Genomic DNA, 17336 nt, shown 5'->3' with positions numbered 1-17336 from the left:
GATAAGAACAGGGCCAGCAAAAGAAGGTGGCCCAACAGGTCCCATTTTTGCACACCACAGAGTTTCAGCAGTGCTGTCATAGATGCTGATGATCCATCACTGGCAAGGAGGTGGAATTACTGGAGACAAAGCCACCCACTGGAAGCCTCCAGCACTATAATCCTGGTATTAAGGCAAATGTGGCCAACCTTATTTTGTAGTGATAGTACAGAACCTAACATGTCTGTTTTGGACGCACAGTTGTCCAGTCACTCTCCCCCTGCTACGGTGACTGAGGAAGCCATGTGTTCCAGAAAGCACAATTAAAAGGGAAGCCTCTATCAGCCTGAGTCCCCAAGGAACTAGGTAGAAGAGAGGCCCCTGCTGACCTGAGCAGTACTATGAGCATACTACGTACATGTTGCATAAGTAAGAAATAAGCCATTGTGTTAAGCCAATGGGATTTCCAGGTCAATTTGTTATTGTGTCATAATTTAACCTATCTTGACAATAATAAATAAGTAGGTTCAAAACTGAATACACTCTTTGATTTACTTCTGTGCATTTTCCAAAATACTGTGAACATTGTCCAACTTCATGAAACATTGATATAAATTATTTTTAGGTTCAGACAGCTACAGAATAGCTAGCTTAGTTTAGTATGGTAGAAATATGCAACAGTTGAGTTATTATACGTGTTTTTACTTATATTTTTGTTTTGTGCTGTATTTGGATCTCTGGTCAACTGTGAATTAGATTTTTCTATCTCAAGAATATCAGCATGTAAAAAATTGAATTTTATAGTGTGTGAGAAGTTAAAAGGCGTTGTTATATTTTATCTTGGGGGGATGTTTTGGTAATATTTAAAGTTTAAAGATACATAGCCTTCAATTCAGGAAATCTGAATTGCACACAAATGGTCAAGAGACAAAGCTTAGAAATGTCCAATTTTTATTTTGTTCTAGCAAAAATATTGGAGCCTACCTAAATGCCTTTCGACAGAGTAATGGTTGAGTAAAGTATGTACATCCATTTAGCAGTCAATGAGAAGAACATTATTTATATGACTACATTGAAATGGAAGACTGCTTGTGATATATGTTTGTGACGGTTAACTTTACGTGTCACTTTGACTGGGACACACAGTGGTCAGATAAACATTGTTTTGGGGTGTGTCTGTGAGAGCATTTCCAGATGAGATTGGCAGTTGAATTGGTGGACTAAGTAAAGCTGCTTACTCTCCCCAGTGTGGGGAGCATCACTCAATCCACTGAGGGCACGAACAGAATGAAAAGGCAGAATAAGGTTGAATTCCCTCTCTCTGCCTGAATATTGAGCTGGGACATCAGTCCTTTCCTGATCTTAGATTGGGACTTGAACCATTGGCGCTCCTGGTTCATGGAGCTTTGGACTCAGACTGGAATTTATGCAACTGACTTTCCTGGGTCTCCAGCTTGCAGATAGCAGATAACGGGGACTTCTCAGCCTCCATAATTGCATGAGCCAATTCCTTAGAATAAATCTCATTATATAATTGGTTCTGTTTCTCTGGAGAACCCTGACTAATACAATGTTGTTGTATAAATAGAGCAAGCAAGTTGTAGGGCAACATATGTAGCATGATTTCATTTAAGAATTATAGTGTTTGGACATGCATAAAAATGGTTTAAAGGATACACATCGATCTTAAAAGTGCTTGTACTTGGCAAGTGGGAATGAGGAGTTGATAGCTGACTTTTTACTTCATATACTTCTATATTGTTTCGTTTCTTTTTTACAATGAGCATATTTTTTTTACATGAGACAACAACTAGAGCAATTAAAATAAAGACTGAAATAATCCTTCATGGATGACTGTAATGAAATGCTCTTTGGCATGTATACCTCAATGATATAAAAGACATCATTCTGAAGAGAATAGAATATTCTTCAAAATAGGGATCAATATCATATGAGGTTATTAAGAATTTCAAAGAGGTCACAGAAATTGGGGTCATATGCCTCCAAATAGTCACCTTTATTGTTCTCTGACTACTAAGTTCCTCTAAGGCATTTTTCTTTCTAAGATTTAAGACTAACATAGCAAACGGGAGACAGGAGTTGAGGGATCCTAGCACATGTTGCTAATTATTCCTTCCCTAAATCTAACCAAGCACATAGATGGCATTCTTTCTTGTTAAAGCATTGATTTAGAAAATAAGGGGGAGCCATAGGTAAAATGAATTTAGAACCATAGCTCTAAGTTAAATAATTCTATGGGAAGAATTCCCATAAGTCTGGCTTGTTACATTGTGATATGAAATAGAATTCTTAAAATAACTACAGCCTTTGATACCATCAAATAACCAACATATCCTGCCAACCTAGGTCTCTTAAAATCCTCTTGGGGGCCAGAATCATCCAGTTTGTATGGTCACATACCTATCTAGCTCTTTTATATAACTGCCAAAGCTCCATTTTCTTCTGTGCTACTTATGGGTGGCCACTGAATGGAAACTGTGCTTTTCTTTGCAAAATGAAGATTTTCCTGGACATATTGCTCTTTATAATTTCAAGAAGCAGGAATATTCTACATGAGCTCTTTTCAAAATATTGCAAACAAGAAAAGGGATTTGATATCGCAAAGAAGTGAGTCTATTCTAAAATTTTATTTTGGATTTTCTGGTCACAGTGTTGTAGGAAGGCATGGTTAAGTACCTAAAATGGAGCACTTGCTTAAACCCAAGGGGATTTCCTACTCGGAAGAGAAAGCCTCCAGTACTCAGCTGCAGCCTGGCGATACTGCAGCCTTCTCTGAGTGCGTATCTCAAATTCAAAGTCCTTTCTCCATGCCTGTCAAGTGAACCGAACCCCCTGATTGTCTCTGCCTGGGACAGTGATCCATTTCTAATGTATGAGACTACAGTTTTTGAACTCATAGACTGTAAACTGTATTAAATAAACTGCCTTCTGATTGATGAGTGCAGCTCTCATAGGCTAATTTCTCATCTAAACAGTGATATGAAAATTCTTGCTAAAGGGTTGGTGACAGGACTAAACGAGGGTAATAGCAGACTTAATCAAGAAAGACAAATGGGATTCATTAACAACTGGCACTCAGCAGACAATCTTCAGAGACTTCTCAGGACAATCTCATTGGTCCAATCGAAAATGATTGTGTGCTGCTTTTATCACTGAATGCAGAACAAGTGCAGTGAAAAATTCTGTTGGTGATATTGAATAGAATTCAAATTTAGATTGAATTTTGTGCCAGGCAGCCCATCTTTGGATGAGAGGAAGGGAGGGAAAAAAATGCTGGATTTCATGCTAGGATTTGTTCTCTGATTGATCAGTTTTTCCACATTATTCATTCCACCCTGGTCCTTTAATCAACAGGGCCATGCCCTAACTGGCAGGAATGCCTATACCAGAGACATCTGGTCTCTGGTTGGCTTCAGAATTGGCACATAGTCAGTTTTGTCCAAGCTCATTGAGCGCTACTTCCAGGAATGCCTTATCTTATTGAGCTATTTGGATTTCGCTTGAGACGTAGAGTTGGCTAACTCTCTACCAGTGAGCCATGCTCCCCTTCCATTGTCTAGACAGTTTGCTGGGAGGTTCTTCTAAATCAGAAGCTATTTTTCCCTTTCCCCTGCATTTAGGTGGGGGAAATGTGACTAAGGTCTAGTCAGTGGTTTGTGGGCCAAGATAGTGTGTACCATTTCCAGGCCTGTGCCATAATTCTCTCCCATTCAGTCACTCACCTTCTATTTCCCCCATCTGTGAGCCAGAATCAGAGGATTCAGCAGATCTAAGGCACTTTTAAAGGATGGAGCCACAGACAGAAGGAACATGAGTCATGCTTGAGAATAGTAGGAGATTGTACATGATGGACAAATAGTCCTGGCTTGTATGAAGCCACTGAGAATTGGGTGGTTACTGATGATGTATCCAGCTTTACTTTGATTGAAGTAGCGAGTTTTATGACTGCCCTCTGGCCTATTAGCTCTAGTGACTTTACTTCTTAAGTGATCTCCTTAGCTTTTAATTTTGTATACAGTTGGGCTTTAAAGCAAGTACCCTTCTGTCTTGGGCTTGTGAGCTCTAAGCCCCAGTTCTGGATAGATAAAGGTTTGCCGCTGGCGTACTCCTGTTCTCTCCCACAGCCCCATTCTCAAGTACCAGGTATAATGTGTGGCCCTCTATCCAAGCTTCCGGTGAAAAAATGAGATCAGACACACAGAGTTAAAGCCAATTGACCTAATTTTTAGGTTTTCCCTTGTTTAGCATCAAAGTTTTATACAGGAATTTTATGGAGATAGCTCTTGTCCCAAGCCACCAGTCTGGCCAGATTGAGAGGAAGTAGAGATTGTGGCCCAGAAGCTTAAGTACTGCTTAACCACTTCTGGAGGTGTTGGGCTGACAATAGCTGGACCGTTCTGGGACCCTGACTATGGCAGATGTTGCTGTGGCCTCACCCATACTCTTTCAGCTCTCACTGTTCCATTACATGCCAATGAAGTCTGTTCTAAGCCTCTGCTACTCTCCTCCTGCAGGTTTTATCTAGGCAGATCTGAAGTGCCTTCAGGGGCAGACTTCAGCCCATGGTGGATGGGACTTGGGGGATAAAAAACCCAGTCTCACCCCGACTTCCAAGCGGATAACTCTGGGGCATTCCCTCATTGTCTCTCACAATTGCCTAGGGAGACCAAGCCTTGGTTGCCACTCAGCTATAATGCACATGTCATGTTCTTCCTTCCCTTCTCTGTTTTACTTCCCCATTTGCCTACTAGGGCTTCCTAGGATTAACACCCAAATTAATGATTTGCATTCAAATCCTTGTCTCTACATCCCCTTTTGAAGAATCTAACCTAAGACACTGATAGGCTTCGTTTTAGGGATTCTGATGTCAGCTGTTTTTGAACATCAGTAGTCAATTGATGGGTAATAGCAGCTGATCTCCGATGTAGTGAATTATGTTCTGCTGTGTGGGGGAAGTCAAACAACTTTTAATTACATTAAAGCCAGCTAAATCTGACAATTACATTTAACATAATTTTTTGGAGTATTAGGATACAACAAGAACTGTAATCACAGATACATTTCATCCAGGTGAAGCAACTTCAAAAAAGGTGGTGAGCCCATCTCTGTCCTCTGCTCTCTTTCTTTTTTTTGAGGGTTCAATTGCACAGTTATAGATATGTCATCATGGGGGAATTATGGCCACTCTACAACTGGGGGTGAACATTCCTATTCAAAATCGCTTACGCCTAATTCAAGTTGCCTGCACCTAACAGGAACAATGACCTGGCAGCTGCCTCACAAGTGGCAGCTCTTGCTGCCAGCTCTGCTCTGCTCTGATATCTGATATCTTCTCACTTATGTCTTCAAACTGTACTGCCCAGTGGATGTGCCAGCGTGGCTTCCTACAAGCCCTATTAGCTCTTTTATCACTCCAGATAAACAGACAACCTTAGTAATCGTAGTAACAACTGTATGCTTGCTAGGATAATACATCTTCAAGCCATTCAACATAAACACAAAATAAACATAAAAATTAAGTAAAACATTTGCCTTGCTATGCACTGAAGTTACAGCACAAGCTCTCCTTTTCATCCACTCTCTACCACAAAGATTGCTACCACAAAGCCCTTCCTAATTAGAAATTCTGGAGTCACTCCAGCTCTGGATACAAACAGAGCTCCAACGTGAGTGAGTGGCATGATTATGTCTCACCTTGACCTCATGCCCTCTGCAAGATCTCTGTGCTTTCCACTGCCTCTTCCCCCTGATGGGGCTGCCTCCCTCTGAGGCTTTATGGAAGCCACATTTGCCATGCCTTTCCTCATCAGGAGACAATTGTCAGAGTGAAAAATCAGTCCTATATGATTCTAGCTGGGAGAAGATAACATAATCTTTTAAATTTTCAGCAAAAGCAGGTGATAGAATATCTTTGTCCTTCCGATACCTAAGGCAACGCTCTCCCTTGCCTCTCAACTTGCCTTCTCCAGAACCCATAATAATGAGTAAGCTGAGTGGAGATCACAACTTTGAGGGTAAACTGCCAAACAACCGTCAGCACCTACTGATGCCTGTGTTATTGCCCTGAAGTATTTTGTCAGGTTTTGAAGAGTGATGTGAGAGAGCCCTCCTGCACTGGCTCTGGCCGCTGAGCTGTTGGAAGGGACACTTCTCAGTAAGGCGAAGTATTTCATTGCCTGTAGCTTGGGCTAAGCAGACCTCTCCTGATGAAAGCCACTAGGTAAAGGCTTGAAAATTCACCTAGAGCTGTAGAAACAAAGGACAGGTGCTAATTGAAGCAGGAAGACCTGTGTCTCTAGCAAAGTTCTTAGAAATTAAAAAAACTCAGAATGTGATTACAGAAATCTCACTAGCTGCCACCTTTATATATATATATATACATACATATATAATGTATCTATAGCCTGTTAGTTAAATAAATAGTGGCACACTATACACAATTATGTACACTGTTTAGTCACTTAATGCTAAATCTTGGGGATGGTTCCATACCTCTTCTTATAGAAAAGCCTCGTTCTACATAACATATTTATAAATATGGTTATTAATGTCACATAAAGATTACACCATGTACTGGATTTGATCTCTGCAATGTAATCGTTGTTCTTGCAGTTAATCATAACACAGCTTCAAGTCAACGTAGTGACGTTCAAGTCTGCATATTTTCTAAAACACTACAAACTTAAATATAAGAATTTTAATGGCCAGACTACAAAGACTGATGAAATATAGTGAATCTTGCAAAGAGATGTTTAGAACTCAAATTACCATAACCATGAATAATATGGCTTAAGAAACATTTAGAATCGGTCATTAGTAAGAAGTCACAACTACTTAAAATGAGCTAACATGATTAAGTAGATTTCTCTGTAGTTTATTAATAAGCCTTTGTTTGCTTAATGTGACAAAGGAGTTTACATTAACAATTGATATTATTTACTTGAAAAGACAAATGCAAACTACAACATTGAGTTTAGATTACTTTTCCCCCTTGACATTTTTTTCTATTTACAATATATCTTGCTGTGGTAGAATAAGAATTAATAAAAGTTCTGGAGAGTGTGTACCTCGCACATTTTTAACACCATTTTCTCATATGTAAATTGATATCTTACTGTGGAGTGACCTACCAGAGCTGATTTCTATTAATATGTGGATGTATATTTTTTCCCAGTAGATCCTCAGGGGCTGTGAGTTGAAGCAATACGTGCTCCCATCTCTGTGGTTTCTGCCCAGCATCAAGGACCACGTCTTACATACCACAGATGCAGAGAAAAAATAGTGGCTGAATTGAACCACGCTAAATTAGGTATTAAAAATCATTCTTTATTCATTTCCTCCTCCTAGCGTTTGGGTAACAACAACAACAAAAGAAATATTCATAGGAGTGTCTTGTTTGGGGGTCACAGTCCATGATAGTGACAGGAGCTCAGTGAAACATGGTACAGAAATAGAAAACTGTCTAATAGTGACCACCAAGTAGAAGTAACACCTAACCTTTTTACATGGCTTCTAGGTCTGACTCATTGCTTTTGGAAGATTGGCAACCTTATTTAAAAGTCTGATTTTTCCAATGTGACAGAAACTCCTTGGAAAATAGGTCACTATTATCCTGAGATAACTTTGGACCTACGAAAATAGAGAAAGGCTTACTGGAGTGGGGGACCAGGAATGCAAAGTCAGGGATGATGGCTGGGGCTGCAAAGGGGCAAGAAAGACCCATGGAAAACATCTCTCTGTCTCCTGTAACAGAAGATTCACCTTTGGGAAAGTATAACAGAAGTTATGGAAACAGATAGGACTTATATTTAAATCCTGACTCCCTGACTTATTTGCTGTCTGATCTTGGGAAAATTTTTAGCTAAATTTTATCTCCGTTCCTTTAAGTATAAATTGGGGATAATTATAGCATTGAGTTATTAATTTAATTGTGAGGATTAAATGAGATAATCCATGTAAACCATCTAGCTGCTCTAGTGTATAGTAAGTACTCATTAATGTAAGATACAGTTATTACCTATTCTGTAAGTTGCATTCCATAAAAAGGAGTCGAGGAATTGTCCTTTTGAGTCTATTCTCAGCCAAATTCTAGAATGGTCTCTTTCTAACCAGCATTTCAACTGTACATAGAGAAAGTGGTTGCTCAAACACAAGCCTTAAGGCAGAGAAAGATGAATGATTGCCTTTCTGAAGGGAAATTGGATCCTCCTCCTGTTGATAACCATTGAAGCACAATAAATAATGCCAAGAGGGCCTCTGATGCTGCCAGTGAAAGCAAGAGGTACAGAACTATAGGTTCGAGATGAGTAATTTTAAAACCATGGAAAAGAGTCATTAGGACCTCTCAAATGAATCTGGAGGCTTCCCAGGGCACTATGCTGACCTGCTCTGGGAGATTTAGTTTTTAAAACTGAACACCAACATCTGTTCTACCCTCGTAGAATGACGGTAAACAATAACATAAAAGTGATAAAGAACAGTTAAAGCTGCAACTAGTTAACACATTTCCTTCTCTATTCATGTTAATACACTTTGGCAGACTGTAACGCCAGCCAATACGGGGGTAGGAAGGAATAAACTTTAAAGAGGGGATTGGGGGGCTGGCCCAGTGGCGCAGCGGTTAAGTTTGCAGGTTCAGCTTCTCAGCAGCCTGGGGTTTGCTGGTTCGGATCCCGGGTGCGAATGTAGCGCCGCTTGGTAAAAGCTATGCTGTGGTAGGCATCCCACGTATAAAGTAGAGGAAGATGGGCATGGATGTTAGCTCAGGGCCAGTCTTCCTCAGCAAAAAGAGGAAGATTGGCAGTAGTTAGCTCAGGGCTAATCTTCCTCAAAAAAAAAAGGAGAGGATTGGCTTCAGTTCCCTGGGTCCTGCTATGCCCAGAAGAGATGCCTGTGAGAATACTTCATGACACTGGAGGTGGCAAGGCTGCCAAATTAGGGGCCATTCATTACCAATGGAACCTGAGAATTGTCAACTGCGAATTTTAGAGCTGGACGGTGATAAGCATAAACAGAAATGTAAAGGGAGGGCTAGCAACAAAGACATCCAGCAATGAGGATAGATAAAAGCTGGGGTCACAAACCCCAGTACTCTCACACCTGCCTGGGAAAAGGCAGGTCCTAAAAGGAGTGTGCCAAATTGGGCAGAGATGGACTGTCAGAGATTGCCGAGTAACACCCTGCAAAGTCCACATGCTACATAGGAGGATTAGAAGATAGATGGACATTCCTTCTCCCCAGAGACTCTGCTAGAATTTGCCCCCATACTGAGTGCTTATTCATTCAGACACTTCCCACTTGGTAAATGAATGACAGGTATCACACCCTTTCGGCTTCGCCTGGGCTGATATCTGGCATGTATCATTTCCTTCTTTCCTCAATTTTCCATTGTCAAATCATCCATTAAATTGGATTGAGCCCGCCTAAGCCAGCCTGCCTTGGAGTGCTCAGGGGAGATTGCACTGAAAGGAACAAGACCTTGGCTGTCAGGCAGGTTAGCACAAGCTCTCACCGCTCAGCTTCTCACCTCACAGAAATTCCTGTGACATCGCAGAGGGTTCCAGCCACCTAACATGCTCCCCCTTCTCAGCACCCTTCTCTCCTTAGCTCAAAACCTGTGATTCCCCTCCAGCCATTTTTTCTTCTAAGGAGAGGGCAGTAGGACAGAGGATGAGGTCGACAGCAGGAAATGTGAAGGGTGCTTTCATATATTATGTTCAAGCCTCACTCTGTAACATTCTGAGATAATGTCCCAATAGGTGTTAGATAATTTGGGGAAGAATTTTAACCATGAAACCTCAACTGATGTTTCCGTCAAAAATCATTTGTTTAAAAATTAGAAAAGGAAAGTCACACAAAAGCAAGCTGAATTAGCTCCTTGCTTTTTAGAGACAGCTGAAACACATTTTTCTTGTACTGATCACTTTCCAGGGGAAGGTGTCTCCTCACCCAGGGAATGATGGCAGCATTGTTGTCAGTAAGCATGAAAAGCATGCCGACATCGGTGAAACGGGAAGCTGGCAGCTTTCACGATCTGTCCTGGATGACGCTCCACGTGAGTGACACAGCTGTTGTGTTTCAAACAGGAGCCCGTAACCATCAGGAACTGCCTGTTGGAAGGGATCGGTGGAAAGGCTTAGGGCAGAAAGTCTCAGACTAAATTCGTGTAGCCCAATGTCCTAGGCCTAGTTTGGGTCTAGAAAACCTTGTTTGTGGATTCCTCCAGAGTCAAGTCTTTCTTTTTTTTTTTAACATATTGTCATTGTAGTTCCATAAGGCTGAAGAGGTGATGGTTAGCTTCTCTTATTTCAAATCCAAACTCAAAATTCACAGGAGACAGAATTCCCTTATAATTTCTGACATTTGTTTGTCTTTTTAAAGGTGGTTTTTAAAATTTCCTCTACAAGCTAAATATTAATTGTATTTTGAATATGGCCAATGTTTGCTTGATCGGTTGCATTAATCTGTTCCCTTTTTCCCATCCTTACTGCCTTCATCCAGAACATTATTATCTCTCATTTGGTTTTGACCTGGTCTCTTAACTAGTGTCTCTGCCAACAGTCTTGCCCCTTTAAACCACCTTCATAATGCTGAAAATGCCATCCTTCTCCAAAACGAAGTTGATCATGTCACTTTTCTGTTTAAAGTCCTTCGATATCTCCCCATTGCTTATGGTCCACTGTGCTAGAGTCCCATTAAATGAATTCTATATGCCAGTCAAGCCAGCTCAGGGATCCTGTGAAAAGTCACTGCAAGCCGCTCTACTGCACCTGGTGAATCCTTCCTCGGTGTCTCCTTGTACCTGCACCTTGGATTTTCTGGAATACTCAGCTGTTGCTTTTATACCTTTCTTGGCCCTCATGCTCTCTTGTTGCTTGGATTGACAATTCAGTTTTAGATATATTAACCTGGCTTCATTGCTGGCCTCTCCCCTGGACATGACTGCCTATATTCCAACTAGCTTCATGCATTACAAAGTTGTATTAATTCATTTTTTCATTCATCCATCCATTCATTCACTTAAAAAATAGTGTCAAGCACTATATTAAGTATTGAGGATAGAATGGTGAATGATATAACTTGCTCAAAATGGAATTGCTTGCACTGTAGTAGAGGATAAAGATAAACCTTATAGTGTCAAAGGACATTCTTAGAGGAAGTGATATCTAAGCTGACAATTGAAGGGTAAGCAGAAGGTAGAGAGAAGAAACGGGAAAGAGTGTTTCATAGTGTATGAAAGCCCAACAAGAGAGCTTTCCAAAGGCAGGAACTGAATCAGGCAGAGTAAAGGGCAAGAAATGAGGCTGGACAGCTAAGCATCGTGAAAGGCTTTACACACCACGAAAGGATGGGATTACATTCTGAGGCCAGTGGAGAGTCATCAAAGCTATTAATCAGGGGAGATATTAATTGATTTGAATTGTAGGAAAATGACTCTAGTTTTGTATAGATTAATTTGGAGTAGGCAAGACTGAGGCCAGAGACAACAGGTAAGTGTGAACACTGTGGAGAGTGCTAACAGTGTCCTGGACTAGTATAGGGGTATCCTTGGTGGAAAAGATTGCACGGATGTGACATATATTTAGGGAGCAGAATTAAAAGCATTTAGCAGTTGATAAGAAATGGAGAGTTATAAATAATAAAATAATTAAAAAATTACAATGATTAACATTTCTTGAGTACTTATGTGTATAAGGAGCTGTTCAACTGCTTTACATACATAATCTCATTTCATCTTTACACAATCTGTGGAGTAGTACTGTTATTATCCCCATTTTCAGAAGAACAATCTCAGACACAGAGGGGTTATATCACTTGACCTAGGTCACACAGCTAAGAGATGGAATTGGGATGCAAACTCAGGTAGTTTGCTACTGGAGCCTGCATTCTAAATCACTACGCTAGACTGCCTTAGAAAGATCCGCAGTCCCCACTCCCAACCCTGAGGCAGGCTGGCCCACTTCTCTTTTAGTTCCCACCAGGTTAGCTGGGGTATTGGAGGTTTATCAACATGGCTGGAACATAGTTTCTTAGGGAGAATGTGGTGGGTGCTTCTTGGCAAAGCTTGAGCTATACCAAGTTTCTCATTTTTCTTAGAGGAGGCCATCTGCTGATAGAGCCACAATTTGTTAGGCTTCGCTGGAACTAGTGATTATTTGGTTTCAAAGAGCAGGCATTAATTCACACCACTTCAAGTAACGATAAACCTAAATTCAAGGAACTCAATTACCATGAATAGACCTGAGCCTAGACTGGCAACTGGAAAATCAGAAGTAAGCTCCCTTTCTCACTCAGTCTCCAAGGACTTTGTCTCTGCTTCTTCCACCAGGTTAGTTACTCTCATGCTTCTCTCTACGGATTATCTCTGCTTTTCTCCGTATACTCATGGCTAAAAATGGCATCCAGCTCTAGACCTCCATGACCAGTGCCCACAGTCTCTAACTTCCCCACCTCTGTACTCCTTAGAACAAGTCCTACAGAGAAGAAGATCATTGGTCTGCCTTGAGTCACATGGACAACTCACGTCTAATCAGTTGTGGTACAAGCAAGACCACATAGAATCATTTCTTTGGAAGGAGATGAGAGTGGAGGCAGAGTCTCTCAGAAGGGAGTATGGGCAAGGAAGGAAAGCCTGTTAGTCTAGTCTGGAATGTTCTTAAAGAGTTGGAAGTATAAAGGATCTGTCAGGATGTTGTTGGAAGCGATGATGTGGCCACAACTCTACTTTATCTGTGTTGTTCCTAATGTGAAGCTTCCACTCATGGTTCTAAAGTGTTCCAGATCCACCTTCTGACACATACTGTTGTATGTAATTTCACATTGCTGTCCTCGTCCATCTACATTGTTACTCTCCTAATTCAGTGCCTTATCATTGCTGACTGGATATCTGTGATAACTCCACAATAGCTAATCTTCCTCCCTTCAGGATCTCTTGGCTCTAATCCTTCCTGGCCTTCTTTCGTTTTGCTACCAAAGTGATCTTTCCAGGACACCAAGCAAATTATGCCATATTTATACATTTTAAAATAGCTTTTACAGGGGTCTAAGAGAATATGGCATAAGAGGGAATGCGTATCCTTTCTTTCTACTTCTCCACCCACCTTCTACACTCTTCTAATGGGACTACTTGCAGTTCCTCCTTGTGCACATTGTCTTGGACCTGTGACCACATACACAGTATGCACTTTTAGCCTGGCAAAACTTTCCCCTTTTCTTCATCCGGACAACTTCTACTTAATCTTCAAAATCTGACTCATATTCGACTTTCTTAGGAAAATTTTCTTGCTGGTCTCCCTTTGACACCAACTCCCACACGCATCCCACTCCTGCTCTGTCCCTTCTAGAAAATTTTAGCAAAGATACTCTCACATGAACATTAAATGGGATTTTTCATTTTGCTATGCTAGTGAGAACTTTAAATAATTTAAAAAAAATCTTTTCCTGTTGGATGCACAACCACATGTTTTTGCTTTTAATTTATTGTTGTTAGTGACATTGAGTTGATTTTAATTCCTAGTGACCCTGTGTACAGCAGAGTGGAACCCTGCCGGTCTTTTTTTGCGCCATCTTCTCACCTTCCTGTGCGACATCACACAATGCTCTGTTGCTATTCATAGGGTTTCATATTCATAGGCGGTCATGGCCAATGTTTTCAGAAGTGGGTGGCCAGGGCCTTCTTCCTAGTCTGTCTTAGTCTGGAAGCTCTGCTGAAACCTGTCTCATGGGTGACCATGCTGGTATTTGAAATATGGTAGCATAGCTTTCAGCATCACAGCAACAGGCAGCTGCCACAGTTTGACAACAGAGAGATAAGTGGTGTGGTTCCCTGACCAGGAAACAAACCTGGGCCATGGTAGTGAGAGCGCCAAATCTTAACCACTAGCCCAGGGCTGGCTGGTGCTTTTAATAGATATATTAAGGTTTGAAGCACCCTTGGTATTATCTATTCAACTCCCTCAGTTTATAAGTAAGAAGATTCAAAGAGGGTAAATGACATTTCTAAGGATAAACAGAGAACAATAGCAGACCCGGAACTATTTTTTTTCTCCCAGCTCATTGTCATTTTCACTATGACAGAGCTGGCTCAAATGCCCCCTTACTATGAACTCTTCATTAATCCCCTCTCCAACAACCAGCCTTTGTCAGTGCTCCTATAGCCCTTCCTTTTATTATTGGCACTGGCATTGAGCTTCAGAATGGGAAAGTTAGTGCTCTTGTTGTAATTTCTGTACGAGATTGCAAGCTCTTGATGAGATCATGTGCTCAATATCTTTGTATTTCCCTCAATGCCCAGCACAATGACAATTGTACAGTAGACTTCCATAAACGTTGGCTGAATGAAACAAAGAGTGCTGACAATTGGGAGTATATGTTAGCATTGAATACATATGTGGACATGTAAGAAATCTATGTATGTATACGCATGACCAGTGCAATTTAAATGATTTTGCATTATCTAGAACTCAAGTGCTTTGTGACCTTTAGATAGGCATTCTGTCAATCCCCAAAACTCGTGGGGAAAAGATGGAACTGTTTATTATTGTTAATATCATTTTAATAATTCTTAATATTACAGTCTTTTGACATTTATAGTGTGCACTTTGTAACATACTTTAGGACCATGCTTACCATTGATTCAACCAAGTAAAGAGAGATTCAGTTTGGGAGAACTTCATTTCTGTTATAAATCCTAGTACTGAATTTTTTCTAGAGTACTTTGAAGGATTAATTTGTCCACATTTTAAAGAATTTTCACAATGAAAGGAACATTGGGAATGCTAGGTAAAATTTTTAGTCCTTATTGCACTCATTAAGGGTTTAAAATAGTAGATTTTTAACTGCTAGAATTCAACAGGGCATTTGTTAAGAATGAGTTTGGAGCTTCTCAGGCAAAAAAAGATTATGCATTTTTGATAATTTTCTCTATCTCTCGTAAATCTTTCTTCATGTATTCTCCCCATCTTTTAAAAAGAAAAGTCAGTAAAAGAACACATTTAACAGTTAACTAAATCTCAGTTGTGTGCACCTTCAGGGTCCTGTGCATGTAATAGACCATCTTGTCACAGTAAAGTGGCTCCTTCAGAGAATACTGCAAAAACGTTAAGCCCTTTTATTGGATTACATAGATCCAGACTGTGTGGAAAGCTCAGCTTTAAAATAGTTCTCTGCTTAAATCCCACCTTCCTCCCTTGGTAGCAGAAGTTATGTTCATGACGTTGGTCAAAGCATCTGATAACCTGTGGGAAATTTCCCCCTCATTTGTAGTTTCTTATCATCAAGGTTGGCTATGGTGAAGCCTGCACTGCTCTGTTCCTATCTTAGGGCACTGGGAAGCTCTTGTCCATACCTGACAAACACAGGCTGGAAATGTTCCAGGTCTACACACTGACCCTTTCACACCCTCTCCCACCAAGACATCAGCTGGCCTCAGGAGGATGGGATTTCACAGCTGCCGTGGCCACAACAGAAGATGGGACCCCACACTACGATTTGCGATGACCTTCTCCTTTACAGAAGCAAGCAGACTCACCCATTTTTTTTTCCAGTGACTTTATCAACACACAAAGCTTCATAAATTCAAACAATCTAAAATAATAATAGCTAATATTTATTGAGTGCTGGCTATGTACCAGACACCATGTCCAGCACTTTACATACATTATCACATTTGATGTCCACAATATTTTTTAATGATAACTTTATTGATGTATAATTTACAGATCACAAAATTCACCCTTTTAAAGTGTAGAAACTGGTGGTTTTCAGTATATTCACAGAGTTGAATAACTCTCACCACTACAATTTCAGAGCATTTTCATCACCGTCGAAAAGAAAGCCTGCACTCATTTGTAGACATTCCCCATTCTCCCCTTCCCCTAGCTCCTGACAATCGCTAATCTTTCTGCTCCTGTGGATTTTCCCGTTCTGTCCATTTCATCTAAACGAAATCATACAACATACGATCTTTTGCGACTGGCTACTTTCACTTAGCGCAGTGTTTTCAGAGTTCATCCCTGTTGTAGCATGTATCAGTACTTCATTCCTTTTTATGGCCAAATGATATTCCATTGAGTTGTATGCCACATTTGGTTTATCTAGTCATCTGATGATGGACATTTGCATTGTTTCCACTTTTTGATTATTATGAATAATGCTGCTATGAACATTCATGTACAGGTTTTTGTGTGGACATAGTTTTCAGTTCTCTTGGGTACATACATCTGTACTTCAAAACAATCTTACAATATATATTATCACCTTCAGTTGAGGAAACTGAGGTTTAAAAAAGTTAAGTAGTTAACTCAGAGTCAAATGGCAAACCAGTGCTATTAGATGATCATTCTCATGCTCAGGCAGCCTGGAAAATCCAGTCATCTTTGACTGCTCCCTTTCTCTGGCACTATTCATAACAAGCAAGCCTCCAGATCCTATGAGTCTTGCTTTGGCTTGCTGCTTTCCATTCCCAAGGCCACCATATAATGTGGTAGATACTGCTAATTGCTTACCTAGTATACATTTTATTCTTCTTTCTTTGTATCAGAACTCTGACTCGGCTATTGATTTCAATGTGCCCAGCTAAAACCTTCATTCCTTAGTTTCACTTTCATAAATGGGTGGCCACATGCCACATTCCTGGTCGATCGGAAATAAATCAATGTTTGACGTTGTTAGATGTAGCTTAGAGTAAACTTTCCTAAAATGTGGACATTTTAGTTGAGATAAGCCATTTTGAACACACTACCCACCACCACCTTCCTGGAATATGATATAATAGGTGGAGCCGCAGCCACTGTCTTTTCACTATGAAGGAAAGTCCAAGAGAATTGCAGATATCTTGGCCCTTAATCCTTGAACTACTCAACCAATACCAGAAACTATTTACTTGAAAACTTAATAGGAATAATATATCCCTATTTAATTAAGTAATTGCTATTTTGGTTTTCTTTTAAATGCAGCCGAATGCAAATTACTAATTTTGGATATAGCAGGATTCAAGGTCAACGATATTCCTCAGTTGTCCTTACATGCATTTCCATTGTCAAAAATCAGACTCATGTTGCCAGGTCCAACTTAGGTGATCTTTTTTAGAGATTTTCCCCAAATCTCTGTTGAGGGTGACCTCTTCTTACCATATTTGTTCCAGTACTCAATTAGTATCTCTTGCCCGGAGCTTATATTTGTAATATAGATGTTTTTGCTTATCTCTTTTTCTGATTTTGACCATCTTAGCCTGGGTTCTTCAGGAAGAAGAATCTGGAGGAAAATTTTAAGATGTTGATATTTTATCTGGGTGGTGCAAACCTCAGGCAGTAAGGATGAAAAAAAAGAGAAGTGAC

This window comes from Equus asinus, chromosome 16 (genome assembly GCF_041296235.1).
Source record: "Equus asinus isolate D_3611 breed Donkey chromosome 16, EquAss-T2T_v2, whole genome shotgun sequence".
Classification (NCBI taxonomy): Eukaryota; Metazoa; Chordata; class Mammalia; order Perissodactyla; family Equidae; genus Equus; species Equus asinus.
Note: the sequence above shows the minus strand (reverse complement) of the source record.